Here is a 6,793-nt window from a genome sequence, read left to right as displayed (position 1 = left end):
TATTTTCAGCTACATAGTAAATAAGAATATCTGGCCCTCTTTTTAACATAATTTTTAATTTATCCTTTAGGAACGTCACACCAGACACTCCAGCCCCACTCGCTCTCTAGTCCACCCTTGTAACTCCCCACCCCCTAGAAAATAAAATAAGTCTAAAAAGCCATCTTGCCAACTGTAGCAGGCTCCGTAGCAGGCTGCCCACAAGAGGCAGCACCTTAGTTATCCCAGGAAAGGGGAGTCCCCCCCACTTTCTCAATAGGTATGACAAACACTTCCAGGCTTTTCTCTCCTTGGTCTGACTTGAGTCTCCTGTTATTACTAATATCCACGAACTGGGCAAGCCAAGGTCCCAGGCTCACTCTGTGCCAGGGGGTGGAGTTAACCTTTTCTGAACCAAAGGAAGTAGGAGTGAGGAAGGGGCAACTCCCAAGATCACCAGGACAATGCTGTCAGGAGAAGGGCTCGTGGATGAGTGGGCCCTGGGTGGGTCCTGCGCTCAGAGCAATCTGTTATGAAGAGTCTAAGCATCTAGGTTGTCTCCCCCCAGTCACCTTGCCAGGGAGGGACAGACTCTCGTTGTTGTTTGAAATGGAGTCTTTTATATACCCCAGGGTGACCACAAATTCCCTATATAGCTAAAGATGCCTTGAACTCTTTTTTAAAAAATTTATTATTTTATTTGCATGTGTATTTTGCTTGCAAATGTATATGTGTACCCTTGCATACCTGGTGCCCAAGAAGGCCAGAAGGAAGCTCCTGGAACTAGAATTACAGATGTTTATGAGCCACTATATGGGTACCAGAAATTCAACCTAGGTCCTCTGGAGGAGCAGCCAGTGCTCTCGGCTACTGAGCTATATTTCCAGCCCAAGCCTATGAATTCTTGATCCTCCTCCCAAGTGCTAGGAGGCATGTGCCATCTGCCCTTGGGGGAACTTTGATCCCTACCCATCTCTTACTACTCCTTCCCAGCAGGTATATGGGAAGCAAGGTCTTGAGAGTCACCTATACACAGGAAGGCAAAGGTTTGCCAAAGGGAACCATTCTAGGCCACTGATTGCTACCTGGGACTGGGGAAGCTACTCCTGGGGGACATTACCCAGGAAGGACCACTTTCCGTTTCGGCTTTGTGTGCTAGTGATGAGAACAGGAGGTAGGAATGGGGCAGGAGGCCGGGTCCGTGAAGAACAAGACAAGAGCATGTCACAGGCTGGGGACCGCTCAGTGCTTGCTGTGCAGACATGGGGACTTGAGTTGGAACCCCACAAGCCACATCTAAAGCAAAACAAAAGTCAAGCAAACAAAAAGCCCCATGGGGCCTGGTTTCACCTATCCAGAGGCCTGCTGGTCACCTAGCTAAGCCTAATGGATGGAGTGCAGACTCCATGAGGATGTCCTAAAAACCAGGTCAAGAGGCTGGAGAGATGGCTCGGGGGCTCCGAGTGTTTACTGCACCTGCAGAGTCCCTGTGCTTGGTTCCCAGCACCCATGCTGTGTGGCTCACAACCACCTGCAGCCCCAGCTCTAGATCTGAGCCCGCTTCAGGCCTCCACAGGCATCTGCACATACATGGCACATACACACACATGGGGAAGGGGGGTATGGAGGAGAGACAAAAATCCCAACAAGGTAGAGAGGACTAAGGAAGACACAGAGCTTGACCTCTGTCCTCCACATATAGACACATATAGGAACATGTACACATACACACACACACACACACACACACGAAGAACATGCTGAGACTGGCAGAACCTGAGTCTCCTTGGTTTTGCCATTTTGACTTTACTGTCCTCTCCTCTTACTGAGCCTCAGTTTCCCCCAGTTAGAAAGCCAGGAGACTGGATAAGCAATTTTTAGAATGCTCTGGTTGTGGTCACCTGTCCACTTGCCTAGCTCAGGTGCTCCCTGGTCCATCTCTACCCTCTTGGCACCATTCAAGGTGCTGGTAGCCAAGAGGAATTGCTGTCCTCTCTGGAATGGGTAGTCTTCGCTCTGCTCCCACCCACCCAACTCTCTGGGTACTTGCTCCTTGACCCTTGATGGCTGCTCTCAAAGGACAAGAGCAAGGGGAGCTCACAAGTGACAGCTATCCAGTCACGGTGATAGCACTGGCAAGGGGTGTGTGTGTGTGCATGTGTGTGTGATTTTATAGACAAGGAAACTGAGGCCCAAAAAAACCAGGCCACAAAGATAATAGGCTTTGGGAGAATCTAGGAGCTGGGGTTCCAGCCACTGCCTCCACAGCTGGGTTGTTTACTATTTATACTTCCTGCCCTCCTCCAGAAGTTCACTGCGCTTCCTGGACTTGTCTGCGGGTAAAGGAAAGCAGAGCTTCGGAGGCAGCAGAGGGCTCTGCAGGGAGGTGATCCCAGGATGTGTCATCTCTCACTTCCTCTCAACCAGCACCACCCACCACCAGGGAAGGCCTGACGACAAGGGTGAGTGACTTCATGGACCTCCAGGTGCAGCCACCTGCCCCTTGGGAGGCCTTTTCATTCTGTGGCAATGCTGTACCAAAACTGGATCTCTGGGAGTTCAAGGCCAGCCTGGTCTACAAGAGCTAGTTTCAAGACTGGCTCCATAGCTATAGAGAAACCCTGTCTCGGAAAAAAAAAAAATAAGAAAACAGGCTGGGCACTGGTGGTGCATGCCTTTAATTCCAGCACTTGGGAGGCAGAAGCAGAGGCAGGTGGGTCTCTGTGAGTTTGGGGCCAGTCTGGTCTACAAAGCTAGTTCTAGGACAACCAAGGCCACACAAAGAAACCTTGTCTTGAAAAAAACAAAAATAAGAACAAAACCATACAAACAAAACCAGCAGGTGCTGGAGCGATGCTGCAGCAGTTAAGAACACTTGCTGCGCTTCCAGAGGACGGAGTTTAGTTCCCATCACCGCGCAGGGCAGCTCACAACTGTCTGTAACTCCTGTTCCAGAGGACTTAATACCCTCTTCTGGCTTCCACAGGTACCAGGCATGCACATGGTGCACAGACATACAAAGAGGCAAACACACATAAACACAAATTCTTAAATTATTATTTATTTTTGTTTTTTTGAGACAGGGTCTATGTGACTCTTGCTGTCCTAGAACTCACTCTGTAGACTAAGCTGCTCTCAAACAGAGATCTGCCCGCCTCTGCCTCCCGAGTGCTGGGACTAGAGGTGTGCATCACCACATCCAGTAATTTTTAATGGAGTCATGTTGGGCTTCAAGGTGTTGTTATTATTGTCTTTATTGTTTTTGGATGAGACTGAGTCTCCTGTAGCCTAGACTGTCCTGTCCCTTCCAACTTGCTATGCAGTTGACAATGGCAGAGAACTTATTTATTTTGGGTTTTCTATGCAGCCCAGATTGTTTTGGAACTCAATTGACCCAGAACTCTTGATTTCTGCCTGCATTTCCCAACTACTAGAATTATAGGTTTATATCACCATTCCCAACTATTTTAATTAAGATATTGCTAAACTGATTGCTAGACTGGTGCTGGAGACTTACCCCTGGGCCCTGTATACAGCAGGCAAGCACTCCACCACTGAGCTAAAGTCCCAGCCAATACCTACACAAGAGCATACAGTTTTAGACATTGGACGGAGAGGCACTGGGAGGCAGGCAGAGGAGGGTAGTGTACTCCAGGCCCAGGTAGGATTAACATGGAGAGGAACAGTAGGCCAGGACTGATCCAAGCGACCAAATAGTAAGCACTAGCAGACATGCTTAGGTTCTGGAGACTCAAACTACCAAGGTTAAAAGGAACCTGTGAAGCTGGGCAATCCTGGCACTCAAGTGGCTGTGGCAAGAGGATGGATGGCCAAAAGGTCAAGGACAGCCTAGGCTACAAACAAGATCCTGTCTCAAAGAAACAACAGGAGCAGAGGAACCAGCCAGGAGCTGCCCAGCTTTCCAGGTGAACAGAAGCTGTGTGGGTGGAGACTCTCAGGTGGCCAAGTGAGGCCCAGCCAGGCTGGACACCTGAAAACACAGAGCCATTCCAACACCAGTCATTATGGCCCTTAGGAATCATGAGCAAAGCAACTGAGACACTGTGACCAAAGTTTTGTTTTGGGAGAGGTGTTGGGGTCATTTGTTTCTTTAATAGCTTTCTCTGTTGTTGGGTTTTGGTTTTATGATTTCTCTCTCCTTCCTTCCTTCCTTCCTTCCTTCCTTCCTTCCTTCCTTCCTTCCTTCCTTCCTTTTGTTTTTGTTGCTGTTGTGGTTGTTTGGTTTTTCAAGACAGGGTTTCTCTGTGTAGCCCTGGCTGTCCTGGAACTCACTCTGTAGACCAGATGTCATTGAATTCAAGAGTGCCAAGATTAGCTGGGCGGTGGTGGCACATGCCCTTAATCCCAGCACTTGAGAGGCAGAAGCCAGTGGATCTCGATGAGTTCGAGGCCAGCCTGGTCTACAGAGTGAGTTCTAGGACAGCCAAAGCTACACAGAGAAACCTTGTCTCGAAAAACAAAAACAAAACAAACAAACAAACAAACAAAAAAGAGTACTAAAATTAAAAGCACACACTGCCACCACCCTGGTGTTTTTTGTTTGTTTGAAGGCAGAGTCTATGTAGCTGTGGCTGTCCTGAAACTCCCTATGTAGACTAGACTGACCTCAAATTCACGGAGATCTGCCTAACTCTGCTTCTACAGTGCTGGGCCTAAAGACTGGGGCCACCATACCCAGCATGCTTTGTTTGAGACAGGGTCTCACTCTATGTAGCCTAACTTAGGCTGGAACTCATTATGTAGCTCAAGCTGGCCTCAGACTGGTGTCAATCCTCCTGCCTCACTCCTTAGTGCTGGGATTACAGGTATGAGGGATGTGCGGGATACTGCCCTTCTACCGTCCTGTTCTAAAGGAAGCCACGGGCAACAGATGAAGTGAGCGGGAAAATGGCTGCTGGCCATGTGAGTCTGCGTACGTCCCAACACCTAAGGTCCCTGTGAGGCCTGAGGATGGCATATGCTCACCAGTGACTGGCTGCGGGGGAATAATCACTCCTTGCACCACCTGCAAATGGGACGGGCTGCTGCTTGTGCCGCCCACATGAGGCAGCTGGGCCAAGACCTGTAATGAAGACGTCTGAGTGCTCTGACCTGTCTTCTGAAGCACTTGACAGAGTCCTGCGTGGGGCACACGCCCACTGAATAGTCAGGAGCAAACACTGAGGACAGGGTTTGTCTTGGCCACTGGAGACTCCCCCGGAGATGAGCGAGAGTCTTCAAGCAGGCCGGGGCAGAACTAGTCTGTACGCAGTTATCACTTCAATTTTAGGCTGCACATTCTACTTTCCAGGTCTCTGCTATTCAACAGACAAAACGTATATTTGAGTATGCTGCCACCAAGTGCTGGTTGGTGCCTCTGTTATGGGCATGGGACATGGAAAGTAAGACTAGCATCTTGGCCTTACAGAGAGTTCCAAGTTGGCCATGTAGGTGCTGGGAATTGAACTTGGGTCCTCTGGCAGAGCAGACAGTACACTTACCCACCGAGCCATCTGTCTAGCCCAGCAATTTTCAGTTAAACAGATGTCCTTGGGTCCTAGCAGTTTTCATTTTTGTTCCAGAATAAAAAGTTTGGTTATGGTCACTCAAAGGTGACAGGGGAGTAGAGCGGTTCTTTGGAAGGTGACACCTGCTTTATTTATTTATTTATTTATTTATTTATTTATTTATTTATTTATAGTTTTTGGGAGGAAGTCTCACTCTGTCATCCTGCCAGTCCTGAAGTCCTGGTTCAAGCGAGGACTAGCCTCAGCAGGCCAAGTCACTCCCAGCTCAGCAAGCACCAGCCATCGCCTGCAGCACAGGCCACGCTCAGTTGTTTCATTCGCACAGATGGAGCCCTCCCTGCCCAGAGACTCAGAAGTCAGCTTAGGTCACAGTCCACTTCAGGAGCCCCCTCTCTTCAAAGGCAGCTTTCCCAACTGTGGGCATTTGGTTAAATTGTTTTGTCTCGTGTTTTGAGACTAAGTCTAGGATAGCTCTTCACTCTCCTAAGTAGCTGAAGATGGACCTTGATCCTGATGCTGCACCCACCTCCAGAGTGCCAGGACTGGCGGCATGCATTGCCCACATTCAGCTTGGCTGTAACAATTTGAACGTTTTAATTTCACTTTTTGTTTTGTTTTGTTTTTCAAGACAGGGTTTCTCTGTGGCTTTGGAGCCTGTCCTAGAACTAGCTCTTGTAGACCTGGCTGGGCTCGAACTCACAGAGATATGCCTGCTGCTGCCTCCCGAGTGCTGGAAGTGTAGCTCAGTCAGTAAAATGATTCCCTAGTATTTGTGAGGCCCTGGATTCGCTCCCCAGCACTCCATAGGCTTTTACTGGTAGTGGTACACACTTGCAATCCCAGATTTGGGAGGTGAAGACAAGAGGATCAGGGAGCTCAAGGCCAGCATGGACTACAGGAGGCCTTGTCTCACAAAGCAACAACAAAGGGGGCTGGAGAGATGGTGCATCAGCTAACAGCACCTACTGCTCCATTCCCAGCACCAGCATGGCAGCTGAGGGCTGACCATAATTCCAGATCCAGGGGCTCCCTCTTCTGACCCCCAGGGGCACCAGGCACTCATGCTGCCCAGACAAGCATGGAAGCAAACTTTTATAGACATATAAATGGAACAGCAAATGTAAACAAAAACAAAACAAACCCACAAACAATGGGCAGGACTTAGTGGACCAGTCTATAATCTCGGCACTTAGGAAGTGGGAGGAGGATCCAGAGTTCATCACTGTCCTCAGCTACACAGAAAGTTTAAGGCCAGCCTTGGCTGCCTGAGACCCTGTTTCAACAAC

The sequence above is a fragment of the Alexandromys fortis genome, unplaced genomic scaffold (assembly GCF_014885135.2).
Source record: "Alexandromys fortis isolate MF-2015 unplaced genomic scaffold, M_Fortis_MF-2015_v1.1 scaffold_3, whole genome shotgun sequence".
Lineage (NCBI taxonomy): Eukaryota > Metazoa > Chordata > Mammalia > Rodentia > Cricetidae > Alexandromys > Alexandromys fortis.
The sequence above is the reverse complement of the archived record's forward strand: the minus strand, read 5'-3'. Positions refer to the sequence as shown.